The sequence below is a fragment of the Triticum aestivum genome, chromosome 2D, assembly GCF_018294505.1.
Source record: "Triticum aestivum cultivar Chinese Spring chromosome 2D, IWGSC CS RefSeq v2.1, whole genome shotgun sequence".
In the NCBI taxonomy this organism is placed as follows: domain Eukaryota; kingdom Viridiplantae; phylum Streptophyta; class Magnoliopsida; order Poales; family Poaceae; genus Triticum; species Triticum aestivum.
In genome coordinates, this window is record NC_057799.1 from 536,203,489 (window position 1) to 536,218,590 (window position 15,102).

Here is a 15,102-nt window from a genome sequence, read left to right on the forward strand (position 1 = left end):
TGCATTAGCAACATAGTGCCAACTCGGCTTCACTTCCACGCACCTCACAGTGACTCGCCAGAGAAAATGCATGTAACACACGCGTGGACAAACGTGACTCTGGCTAATAACAGTACTTGCCTCCGCCGTTTCACGTACATTCCTCTCCAAGAGAACGAGTGAGCGGAATCATTTGGAAATACCAAAAGCATACAACCGTGGTAACTTGACTCTGACCAATGTGTTAACATGCTTCCCATGAGTTCATGTCCATGCCTCTCCAAATGAACTGGCGAGCGGAATCAATTGGAACACAAAGAACCATGAAACGTGACTCTCTCTAATAACAAACAATGCCTCACTGGAACGCACCACCGCGACTCTCCACAAAAAAGGAACGAGTTGACAACGAAAAAATTTCCATACACAGCGTCAGGAGTGTGCCTGTTGCATTAGCAACACAGTGCCAACTCGGCTTCACTTCCACGCACCTCACAGTGACTCGCCAGAGAAAATGCATGTAACACACGCGTGGAGAAACGTGACTCTGGCTAATAACAATACTTGCCTCCGCCTTTTTCACGTCCATTCCTCTCCAAGAGAATGAGTGAGCGGAATCATTTGGAAATACCAAAAGCATACAACCGTGGTAACTTGACTCTGACCAATGCGTTAACATGCTTCCCATGAGTTCATGTCCATGCCTCTCCAAATGAACTGGCGAGCAGAATCGTTTGGAATACAAAGAACCATGAAACGTGACTCTCTCTAATAACAAACAATGCCTCACTGGAACGCACCACCGCGACTCCCCACAAAAAAGGAACGAGTGGACAAGGAAAAAATTTCCATACACAGCGTCAGGAGTGTGCCTATTGCATTAGCAACACAGTGCCATCTCGGCTTCACTTCCACGCACCTCACAGTGACTCGCCAGAGAAAATGCATGTAACACACGCATGGACAAACGTGACTCTGGCCAATAAAAAGACTTGCCTCCGCCGTTTTCACGTCCATTCCTCTCCAAGAGAACGAGTGAGCGGAATCATTTGGAAATACCAAAAGCATACAACCGTGGTAACTTGACTCTGACCAATGCGTTAACATGCTTCCCATGAGTTCATGTCCATGCCTCTCCAAATGAACTGGCGAGCGGAATCGTTTGGAACACAAAGAACCATGAAACGTGACTCTCTCTAATAACAAACAGTGCCTCACTGGAACGCACCACCGCGACTCTCCACAAAAAAGGAATGAGTTGACAAGGAAAACATTTCCATACATAGCGTCAGGAGTGTGCCTGTTGCATTAGCAACACAGTGCCAACTCGGCTTCACTTCCACGCACCTCACAGTGACTCGCCGGAGAAAATGCATGTAACACATGCGTGGACAAACGTGACTCTGGCTAATAACAATACTTGCCTCCGCCGTATTCACGTACATTCCTCTCCAAGAGAACGAGTGAGCGGAATCATTTGGAAATACCAAAAGCATACAACCATGGTAACTTGACTCTGACCAATGTGTTAACATGCTTCCCATGAGTTCATGTCCATGCCTCTCCAAATGAACTGGCGAGCGGAATCGTTTGGAACACAAAGAACCATGAAACGTGACTCTCTCTAATAACAAACAATGCCTCACTGGAACGCACCACCGCGAGTCTCCACAAAAAAGGAACGAGTTGACAACGAAAACATTTCCATACACAGCGTCAGGAGTGTGCCTGTTGCATTAGCAACACAGTGCCAACTCGGCTTCACTTCCACGCACCTCACAGTGACTCACCAGAGAAAATGCATGTAACACACGCGTGGAGAAACGTGACTCTGGCTAATAACAATACTTGCCTCCGCCGTTTTCACGTCCATTCCTCTCCAAGAGAATGAGTGAGCGGAATCATTTGGAAATACCAAAAGCATACAACCGTGGTAACTTGACTCTGACCAATGCGTTAACATGCTTCCCATGAGTTCATGTCCATGCCTCTCCAAATGAACTGGCGAGCGGAATCGTTTGGAATACAAAGAACCATGAAACGTGACTCTCTCTAATAACAAACAATGCCTCACTGGAACGCACCACCGCGACTCCCCACAAAAAAGGAATGAGTTGACAAGGAAAACATTTCCATACACAGCGTCAGGAGTGTGCCTGTTGCATTAGCAACACAGTGCCATCTCGGCTTCACTTCCACGCACCTCACAGTGACTCGCTAGAGAAAATGCATGTAACACACGCGTGGACAAACGTGACTCTGGCCAATAACAAGACTTGCCTCCGCCGTTTTCACATCCATTCCTCTCCAAGAGAACGAGTGAGCGGAATCATTTGGAAATACCAAAAGCATACAACCGTGGTAACTTGACTCTGACCAATGCGTTAACATGCTTCCCATGAGTTCATGTCCATGCCTCTCCAAATGAACTGGCGAGCGGAATCGTTTGGAACACAAAGAACCATGAAATGTGACTCTCTCTAATAACAAACAGTGCCTCACTGGAACGCACCACCGCGACTTTCCACAAAAAAGGAACGAGTTGACAAGGAAAACATTTCCATACACAGCGTCAGGAGTGTGCCTGGTTCATTAGCAACACAGTGCCAACTTGTCTTCACTTCCACGCACCTCACAGTGACTCGCCGGAGAAAATGCATGTAACACATGCGTGGACAAACGTGACTCTGGCTAATAACAATACTTGCCTCCGCCGTTTTCACGTCCATTCCTCTCCAAGAGAACGAGTGAGCAGAATCATTTGGAAATACCAAAAGCATACAACCATGGTAACTTGACTCTGACCAATGCGTTAACATGCTTCCCATGAGTTCATGTCCATGCCTCTCCAAATGAACTGGCGAGCGGAATCGTTTGGAACACAAAGAACCATGAACGTAACTCTGAGTAACGCCAAGCCATGCCCCTGTGGATCACGCAACAACACTAAAATCAAAAAAATGCTAACATCCCACCGACTAACAGTTAATATGGCAAGCAAAAAACAAGCTCATGGAAGTACACAGAAAGTTGCACCAATCTTGATGTCCAAACGGACGGTCGAAGATTCGAGACGCTTCGCCATTTCCATAGGAGTGTGAGCGCTGGTGGCCTCACTTCCATGCACCTCACCGTGGAACATCATAGAAAACATCTGTAACACGCGCAGGCACGAACGTGACTCTGGGTAACACCAAACCATGCCCACGTGGATGTCACAACACTAAAATAAAAAAACGCTCCCGCAGTTGAGCAAGCAAGGAAAAAACAAGCCCATCGAAGCCCATAGAAAGTTACACCAATCTTGATGTCCAAACGGACGTCGAAGATTCGCGACGGTTCGACCATTTCCCTCTCTCCCTCCACTACTTTCTTCCTTTTGCTTTCGCACCGAAAATCTTGAACACTTCACCAGTTCCCCTCTCTCGAACACCCTCCTCTCTCCTTCTGCCCGCATTGTCCAATCCAGCAGACCAACCAAAAATCCAAATCGCGTTCGCCTCACCCACCAGCCACCATCCACTTCGAGATACAGACAGTCGGTGGGTGCCCGCGAAAACATCAAAAACCTCTCCCGGCGGTGGCGGCGACTGATGGCGACGACCCCTGCTCGCGGCGGAGGTACCAACAGAGAGCAAGGAGAAAAAGCAGCCGATGGATGCGACGAATCCCTCACAAGCAATCGAAGGTAAAAAAAATATTAATCCATTACATTCCATTACCACAGTTTGATCAGAGCGATTTTCCCCCTTTTTGACGGACATGAACCCTAACCGCCACACAAAACCGCGTTTCCAAAAAGTCTGTTTAGACTTTTCTAGCAAAATTGAAATAAGGTAGACACGCGTGCAATAGGATACTACCCCTATCCGCCACAGAAATCTGCTCGCAAGATATTTGCCTAAAACGTACTGTGCATGCCAGAACTATCTGTAAATTTAAGGATGCTCGAAGATTTAAGGATGTCAAAACCTGGTATTTACAGGAGATTCTATATATCCGTTGATTGTATCTGTTTTAAATTATGTGCCTCTCTCATATCAACATTTGTGCTCCAATAATAGATCTAGCTGTGTGCTTATAGCGTGAAACAATCTGTGCCTCTCCGACAATCCCGTTTTTTTGTCCACGGGATGCATCTCCTCTTTCTGCTGTGAAATTAAATTTTGCTTCTACTGCTGCTAACACCTGGGCATTTTTACGCAACAAGGAATGGTAATAAGGAAAATAGGGTACCTGCAAAACAGCCTGCCGTGCAGCAAGGTACTATAAAAGGCTCACACAATCCATATAACAAAAACTATGTAGCAGCAGCAGTAAGTTAACCACTTACGTCCACACAATCCTGGGAAATTACACTTCGATGAAATTTTTCACACACTAGGTGTATTATTATTCATTCGAGACCATTTTATCTTAACCTCTAAACCTTACAATTATATTTACAGAATATCATTTGTAGTGTTTTTCCCTATAAAAAAGACTTCCCCTCACTGATATGGACTTGACAGCAGCCATACTGCTCACACCTGACCCTAATTTCTATCACTGATTGGCCAAACCAAGAGTTAGGAGGAAGACTTGATATAACAAGAAAACAATGGATTGATCGCCTTTTTAGCTCAGGAAATGAAAGAAAAGGGCTATCTTATGAATCTATGTAGATTAAGTTTCAGATTCTTTTTGTGCAGTCGTAGAAGACATGGTTTTAAAACTATATCCCATTTATTTCGATTTTGCTATGTAATCCTTTTGTTACATAATCATCATGCAGGTGACGGAGGTGCAGGAGGAGATATTGAAACGATTTTGTCTGAACTTAATAGTGCATATCCAAAAAACCACTCATCTCTCCTGACCCGTCAGAAAAAAGAACGAAGCGGAACATGGACAACGAAGCACCCGAGCAAGTGCCAGCACCAACTTCGAGCAGGGAGCTACAAAAAGAGAGGCCATCAGAAACCAAGACTGTCGTTCCTCCTAGAACAAAAAGACAAAAGATAAAGGACAAAACTCAACTTATCAGCGACAGTGCTACCTTGCAGCAGCAGCAGCCTAATGGTGCTCCCGCCAGCAGTTACAGGGGTCAAGAATGAACTAACTAAAACCAAGAAGAAAAACAAAAGACAACGGTTGGAAGAAGACGAGGATGATGCCAGCAAAGAGTCAGAGCGTGATGCTGTCGACGACGACGATGGCACAAAACATGATGATGATCTCATTCGTACAGAGGGCGATGACGCCACAGGGGACAACGGTGGCGCCGCAGAGGACAGCAACAATGATGTAAAACACGTTTTCTCTACAGATTTTTGCAACCGCTTTTCACCCATGAAAACCAAACCATCCTCTATAACAAAACACTCTTTTTCTACATAGGTAAAACCAAGATAGAAGCGGACAAAGAGGATAAAGACAAGTGGAAAAGAATTGGCAGCACCAACGAATGATGCACATGAGGCAACAACAAATAAGGACAAATGCGAAATCAAGGCAGGAGCAGCATTTGATCAGGTCAATAGAGCATGGAACTTACTAGAAGAACGTCACCGGCAAGATGTTAGGACGGCCGGGTTTGGAAGCATAGAGGAATGCCAAATAAAGCGCTCCATCTGCAAACCGCTTGCAGCACACATCTACGACAACCTGGACACAGAAAGCATGACAATAACATTCGGTGAAGCTGATCAGCAGAAGAAATCAAGATTACCAAGGAAGCTATACACAAGGTGTTTGGATACCCAAACGGCACGGAAAAGTCAGCACCAAGGCCAGCGAAGAGCCCAACTTCAATGAAAGAACTGATCGCAGAACTTGGCCTCAAGAAAATGGATTTCCATCACGACGATCTGTTTAAAGAACTACAAAAATTGGTGAAAGTAGATGACGAACAATCAAACAGGAAATCAGTTAAAATAGTTTTCCTTAATTTTTTCCACAATGTTGTCTGTGGAACAACCTCTCCTACCTTCAGCAAACAAGCCATTATGGTCAAGGACTTGGACTATCCAGAAATGGCAAAGATGGATTTCTGCGAGGTAATCGTTGAAAGTATTAAGGAAGGAGCCAAGATATGGCAGAAGCACAAGTTGTTGCCTCAAGAAGAAAAGAACAAAAAGCATCTCAATGGTTTGGCACAGGGACCAGTAATAATGTACCTCGACTCCCTGCTGCTATCGACCGACACAATAGAAATGCGCAAGATTGCAAAGACAATGGACAAGACATCATTACCGCGAGCAAACCACCTAAAAGAGAGTGACCTAAAGAAAATAGCTAGAGCAGACATGAAAAGGGACGGAAAAGCACGAACAGATGACTATGAATTTGGCAAGATAAAGGTATAGCCCTATTGAATATATTTATTGATTATCCCTTATAAAAACGGTTTCCAGTCTAACCAATTCCATTCTGCCGAAACAATGCAGACATGGAAAGGAACAGCAGAGAGGATCTTCTATGCCAGCACAGCAACACCTTCGTATTCAATACAGATGATACCAGCACAACAACAGGAGCACCAGCAGACGACCAAGCTACTACCACCTCTAACCAAGCGCCAGGACGAAGCACATGTCAGCACGAGTGGAAGCAAGGAACCAGTCACAGGCACCAGCACAGGATCATATGAAATATTCGGAAGGATAGAAGAAATGTTGAAACAAGTACTCGACGAAACAAAATAGATACCGGGAATAAAGACCAGGGCTGGACACCAATTCAGCGAACAAGAGGAGGAATTAGATGAAAACATGAAGAACTCAGTGGTGCAACAAACAACGGCCCTGATTGATTCTTTAAAACAACTTAGAAAATTTCAGGACATTGTTTGCAGAGTGAGCTTACCAGAAGAGACGACGCTGAAGTTGCAGGATGGAGCAGACGCATGAGCCACAGCTGCACTTGTACATGGCAACCACACAAAAGAAGTCGTAGCCACAGCAGAACCAGGAGGGAGGAGAAAAAGGAAGAAGGAAGAACAAGACCAACAAAACAAACATGAAAGGAAGAAAAGAATAACAAAATCAAGAACACAGACCTCGAGAATTAGCCAGAGGGAAACAAAAGAACATAACAAGGTGCAAAAAGAGCAAAGCAAGGAGCACGTATCAACCAATACAGCAAGTGCTGAAGGACAGCAAGAACAAGGTAGAAAAGTAGCTGCAGAAGCAGAGAATCAAGATGGGAAACAGGTAAATGAGAACAAATACATCATCCATGTGACTCGAAAGCGATGCTTTCAAACTTGAACTTAAAAATCTGTCTTCGATTCTGTCAGGGACATGGCAAGAGAACGCCACCAAAACATAAAGGCCAACAGCAGCATGTCGTCAAGAACACCGAGCAAGAGGATGGAAGCAATAGAACAAGCAACCCAACAACAGATGATGCTCCCTCAAGAGCGTCAACAGGAGCAATACAAGAGACGAACAGGATCGGAGGCAGCAAAGACGTGAGTATAAACAATCAGTCTCTTCTTTCTAAAAAGTCTCTTCTCTCTAAACTAGAAACGGTCTTGAGTTAACTGACAAATCTGCAACAAAATATACACTCAGCCAGACAAGTATCATATCGACGCTCCCGCAAATGAGGCACGGGCTGATCTAGCATCGACCGTTAACAGCACGGCACAAAAACAAGAAGAAAACAACAAAGAAGAGGTAAAACTTCCAAACCCACTTTGCCCAAATACCGTCAACTCATATTGTTTCATCTATCAGGTATTACAAGCACAGCAAAGAGAAGAGGATGCCCATGCAAAACAGAAAGTTGATATAGAAGAGCTTTTCAGCACAAGAGCATTTCAGATGACCAATACAGGGGAGAAAGCCTCAGACACTGCACCTGGTGACACACCCAAGGCTGGTATACAAAGTAAAGAAAAAGTGGACGGACAAACGGATATCCCAACCACCGGCACAAAGGTAAAATTCAACAAGAACCATTTTTCCAAAATTTATAAGAAATGTACTGCCCAGCACAACCTGTCATAGTAATACAAGAATTACAAGCAATGAATCATGCTTTTCCTTTTTCATGAAACGCAGGAATCAAACAAGGACGGTCATGCCGAAGAACAGCAAGGAGTACAAACAGAACAAACCAAAAAACAAGGGCAAATGGTGACTAAAATGGTACCCAGTATGCTGACCAAAGAGCAGTCTTCACGTGACAAACACAACCGAGAAGACATGCCACCAGCATCGAAGACCAACGAGGTAAAGCTACACGCACCTGCTCCTACAACGTTAAAACAAAAAAGTTATGCATGCACAGATGAAGTCCAAACTTTATTTACATTTTTTGATTGAACAGAAGAAAGAAACAAATGAAGCAGAAGATGTGCCTCAAGAAGCGATAGAAAGTGCTGCTACCGCTCGACAATGTACAAAAACTCCAGAAGACAGAGAAGAAGTGACAGGCACGGCAAAAGAGAGATTGAATGTAGAGGTCAAGCTACAAAACCTCTTCCTATAGCATATAAAAAATGCACCCACTAGAAAGAAACACAGACACATTTTAATTACTTTTTTGCGTTCCGACAGATGCAAGAAACAGAGGAGAGCACCAATATTCAAGACCAACAAACACAACAACACAAGGGAATGGAACAAGCAGAAGATGTTCTTCCAACAACGGACAGCATAACCGCCATAGACCAAGCCAGAAAACCTTCCCTGTCCAGGCAAGAAATAACAGGGATGGCAATGTCGACGCAAAAGATTGAAAAGGTGAAGTGAGATAACCTGCTTTTAAGGAAATTAGATATTTGAGTGAACAAAGACACAAATGCAATCTCATTTACCTAACTCTATGTGTCAACAGCCACAAGACAAAAACGACGACACCACGGATGAACAAAACGAAAAAGATCCAGAGGAGCTCCAAAAACCTCCACTCACCGAAGAAAAGCTCGAAGAGACAGCACTGGCGGAAACGACTGAAAAGGTGAAGCTACAAAAAAAATGTTCAAAGACACACTAAACATTTGAGTATTTTCTTAGGGAACGGACACTAAACTACAATGAAAATAACGAGCATATTTAATTATTTTTTAACCACGCTTTTGCACGATAATGCAGAAACCTCAACAAGACACGCACACGGACACAAGCAAAGAAGCAAAGGGCCACAGTGCATTGGAAAACCATGCAGAAAACATTCCAGAGAGAGTCAGACAACAACAAGAAAAAGGCTGCACCATCAGACAAGAAACATTGTGTTGTAAAAGATGTTGCCGCCACAAACACGATGGTAACCCAGGACGGCACTCAAACAGAACGTGAACCATTGATAATACAAAACCTGGCCATCGAAGAAGGCACAAAAGATGAAGGGATCGAATGCCTGTACAACAACGTCATGACAGCAAATAAGGACAAAGGGTAAGTTCATGTTACCACCAAAGAATTATATTCTGCCAATGATTTCCTCCCTTAAACATTTTACATGTATACCTGTAAATATATAAATATATATATATGTTGCAGGCACGAGATTTTTATAAATACAGAGACGTCAACAGTAACGGTCAGCCTCATGGCAGAAAGCTTCGAGACTGGAAAGGCAATGCGCAGCGAAACCATGGCACAAAGAGAAAGATTCTATCAATATACAACACCGTAAGTAAACCTCAAGTTTCAACAATGAATATCACTCTATGGATCAATCAACCTTTCTGTACAATTGAATTTACAAATCTCTTTTACACACATGTGACAAAAAAAGCAGGCATCAATACGCATGGCCAACCACGAAGATCCATTGGAGTTCAAAAATGAAGACGAAGCACACGTCAGAGACAAGACAATGCCTAAAAGGCTTAAAAGATTCCTTGACCTGGAAGAAGGAGAGCAACTACAAGATTTCGACATAGTAAGCACATCTCATGTTACAGATAAGAAATACAATCTCGGCACTACAATTCCATCTAATGATCAACAAATCATGACTAAATCCAAGAATGATCACTTATTTATTTATTTTGCATTTTGCAGTTCTTTCTACCAGTTTGCATAGGCGGGCCTGTTCGAGAAGGAGTTGTGGGCCACTACTTCATTGTTACAATAAACATGAAAAAAGAGCGCTTTGAACTCCTTGACTCTTTACCGGTTGAATATAAAGGCACCATGGATTACTTCAACACAGTAACAAGCAGAGTAAAGAGGATATGGAAGCAAATAAGCAAATTGCTCCAGCTGTCTCCAAGTAGTATTGACCATTTCGAAAAGGTCAAAATGCAGGTGCCACTTCAGGGAGGAACGTAAGCACTACAAACCTTTCTCCTTTTCCTTACTCACTATAACAATTAAATTATTAATGCAATCCATAAAAAACATAGGACGTTAGGACAACTTCACCTAAACTGCCCAACCATCTTTGGACAACGACAATAACCAATCATCCTTCTACCTGCAAACTCGACTGTGCGTTCTATATGTTCATGAACGCAAAGCACTACACCAACGGTGGGGAAACAGTGTACCTAACAGAAGAACAAGTCCCGGAGTTGAGGAAGAAAATTCTCTATCAAATAATCAGCCAATACAGAGATACGGCCGCACTGTCATTAATCAACTACACCAAAGGTTTCTCTTTCTGAAGACAACAAAGTAAAATTATACTTATATAATTTTCAGAGACACACCAATAAGTTTTTATTTTTTATTTTAACAGATATGCTGAACTCTGAGGTCGATATGGAAGACAGTGAAATGCAACGAATACATTGTGACATAATTCAAGAAGAGATTCCTCCAACTCCCGAGCACATTGGCACGAGCGCTCAAGAGATACAGGTTATTGACATTAATGACACAAGCAGCGACGAGGAGAAAGAAGATTATCATGTGAGCAGCAAGGATACCACCAAGGCGTCTGAAGAAGCACTCACGGAAGAACAAGCCCAGACAGATGTTGGTTTGCAGAGGGAACAACACGCGCAGCCAGACACTGATTTACAAAAGGAAGACGAACAAAAAGATCCACCGATAGAACCAGACAGACCACCCCCAGATAAAAAGACAGAAGACATAACAGGCTCTCCTTTAGAAGGTGATAACAGGACAAAGAGCGTACCAACTCGCCAACAAGAGCTTTCCAAACAGAATAAGAACCCTGTTGACGAAGATCGCAAACCAGGAACATCACCCGAGGTGAAACATGCACAAGAAGAAAAAAAAGCAGAAAGAGAAGGATTTAATAGAAAAGATACTTGAACAGAGGAAACACGATGCTGCAGTCTCAGTAGAACCAAGCATCAAAAACAACAACACACAAAAGGAAACACCAACACCTAGGCAGCCTAACGAGTAGGCACAGTTAGGTCACGACAAGAAAAAGGCAAGGCATCTTGCATGAGTACAGACAAGTTCCCCAAAACCCTCAACGATTCAATCATCAGAGATCAGCTCAACAAACATAATCTCAATTAAGAGGCCATTCAAACGACCAAGCAAGGAACCTGGGAAAGTCAAGGTTGCATCACTTGTTCCAGGAGATTTCATTTACAGAGAAAAGGCCATACAACTCTGTAGATATCTGATGAGCCGACAAGGACAGAGAGAATGCGCAGGGTAAGTAGATTCTCCTAGTTCCATGGAAACAATTACAGAGAGCTACAGATTCTCTAACATCCAACAAACAATTCACTCACCTACTTCCAAACCCTCCTTGCAGACAAGTGTTATATAAATATAAACGCTCAAAGCGAGAAGACTGCATTTCAGCAAAATCCTTCATGGAACAAGCAGGAAAAGAAGAAACACAGATGGAGGGCTCCATGCTAAACACGTTACTGGAGGAATGGATAGAACAAGAACAATTCAACCCAGACGACACAACTGTACTCCCTGCAGGTTTCGCAAATGTATGCATACCTCACCCACAAAAACACCACCGCCATTACTATGATAGAATATTTAACTAAAACCACACACTCTCTTTCTTGAAGCTGGTGCTCGGTCTCAATTATGATAACGGAGAGCTATCAGAATTCAACGAGGACGATGCACTAAAAGGATTTGAACTCCTCGTGGGAGGTAAAGACATCCTCCATTCGAAGATGGTAAGTTCAGTATTATTACTTAGCACATGACCTATTCTCTTTGAGCTTCAACGATAAAATGAAATTCAATTTTTACATCAACAATGATCTCCTCTCTCAACGTAGATCATGATACCTCATCACACAAACAACCACTACATGCTCTATGTACTGAACAAGTACAGAGATAGCATCGACATCCTTGACTCACTGAACTACGTAAACTACGCCAATTTGTCTTGGAGTCAACACCACGTGCATCGAGAAGAACTGGTACGTACTTTTTGTACATTGATTTGCTCTTTTCCTCATGATAGTATGATACTCTTACTTTTCTCAATGCGACACCCAGAAAACAAAACCATAATGCAATAACAGATGAGAAGGATGTCTGTGCTGATGAACAAGCACCACAAACTAAAACACAAGAACGAACCAGACTGGGAAAGGATAGCAGAAAGGCCTCACAGGGTCTGCACACCAAAGAAATAAGGAACACAATGCGGTCACTTCATGGCCCAATTTGCGAAATACTATAGGGACAATTGCATTTTTACCCCTAGTTGGTTCCTACCCACGGGTTTTGCCCTTACTTTTCGAGCTTGCTCAGTTTTGCCCTTACTTTTTCCGTCGTGGTCCCTCGAATGCCCTTTGACCGTTTGACCAAAACTTTGAAAATTCATAAATTCATATGAACTCAGAAAAATGAAAATAAGATATCAAAATGTTCAGATAAACATTACCTTTATGTGCATATCATTTGCATTCAGGACAAAAGCAGCCTTTAAACTACCTGAGGTAATTAATGTTATTAACATTATTAAAAATAAAAAGGTATAAACAATATTTTTTTTCATGAATAAAAATTACATGCAAATGTAGGTGATGTTTTCTGAACATCCAGATATCTTATTTGCATTTTTCTGAGTTCGTATCATCTTGTTAAGAATGTTCTAACGACTTTGACCATTATTTGGAAACTTCATAAGAAGTTGTATGGGCAAAACTGAGCAAGCTTGAAAAGTAAGGGCAAAACTCGTGGGTAGGAACCAACTAGGGGTAAAAATGCAATTGTCCCAATACTATAATGGGAAAGAACTGGTCAAGGACAGAGAGGATTTTCATGTAAGTTACCAGTACATACACGTCAAATAACTTGATTTCTTTATTACCGTAATTGGTTTATCAACAATTGTGAACAACACGTAACTATAAACCATACATTTTGACATGCCTGCAGCCCAGGAAGGTCGATGCCGAATGGAAACCGGAGTACGTATACACACTCATATTCGGTAAAACCAACCAAATAAAGGACCATCAATTTCCTGGAAAACTCAAAGATTACAAACCAGAGACTACGAACCTTTTTTCAACTATTTTCATTTTTACCATCAGTCATCATGACTAGAGCTTCAAATATTTCTTTTAGAAACAACAGCCATAATTTTTTATCTGCTTTGACAGAGCGAGACGAAAAAAACCAGCATCAATCAAAGAGCAGCAAGAAATACTCGCAACACCGGCATTCGTTTCTACACGTGGATAAGGCAAACGAGCTCTACAACAGAGTCATGAGTGACACATGGCAGGATGAATTCAAAAGGTAACTTGGTTCCTTTTACACCTGAAATTAGTTAAAGTTAGGCAGCAATCACACAAATAAGAAAGGAAACTGGAAAGAACCTTAAATTCCTGTTTATCAGCTTACTTAGTTAATGACTTTCTCAACAAAAATGTCTTCTACTGCCCTGTATGTAAGCAGAAAAGTAGTATTCTCGAGAGATCAACCACAGAGCAAAAGCACAACTCTTACTGGATCAAAGCTAAAGGAAATATTTGGGACTGCGAACAAGAAAAAACGTCAAGGAATGGAAAAGAAGGTGCTCGATGAGTTAGCAGAAGCATGGGAAAGCAGTAACCAAACTATACACAAAAGACATAGACTATTATTAGGCCCAAGCTTTGCAGAGGTAAATTTCAAAAAAATCAGAGTGATCATATAAACTCATCTTTTTCCAACTATTTTTTAATCTCTTGGTACCGATCTATTTTTTCTAACTCGTTTTTATCGTTTTTTATTTGTTGCCTGCAACATATTCTGGGTTTAAAGGATAAAAGAAAATCTATGAAGAACTTGAGAGATGATTTCACACGAGAAAAGGATGTCTTGGTTCCTTTGTTCCTTAAGAAATGTCAATCAGAGAAGCTCAAAACAGCAAAAATGGTAATAGTGTTTTCCATACAACAAAATAAAAATAAGCATTTCAAACAGATTACTATATTCTAAACTCTCCTCTAACAATAAAACTTTTGTACCACAGGTATTCATGCCATTTGAAAAGGAAGACCGATATACACTATTCGTGCTCGACAGATATAGAAGGAAGCTTCAAATCATCGAACCTGAAGAAACCTCTCTTGAAGAATTGAAGAGGCAAGAATACCTGAAAAATCAACGTGATCGACACGTGCATGATGGCAAACTAATTAAGCAGATTGCTAACATGGAAAACAATGAAGCCATCAAACAAAAGGAGCATAACAAATACCACAACCATAAAGACAAACTGGTAAGAATTGTAAATAACGCCATCTTTCAGTTTTACAAATTACACTACATGTCTCTCTAAAACAAAAACAAAATGCAATTCCCAGGTTCCCAGGTTTAAAGAAGTATACGAAATATTACTGGGTGAAAAATTCGAAAAGGAAAAGACTAGATGGGAACTTCAATTTTTACAGGGCGTTCCAAAGGTGAACAAAGGTGAAACCCCGTTTGTTGTTCTAAGGTTCGCGCATCTCTTTGATGGCAACCACTTCGTCGAAGAGATAGATAATTTCAACGTAAGTTTTCGCTTAAAACTCGCAATAAATCTGAACTGCATGACCTAATACTGATGTGTTTTTCTCCTTTTTTTCACTGAACTTTTTATAGGATGGCACGGAACAATGGAAAGCACAACAACTGTGTAGGCTACTATTCAGCGAGCAGAATACAATCGAACCCAGCGAAATGGGCGATGAGATTAGAAAGATCTACGACGACATCACGGAATAAAAAGTTGTTGATAAGC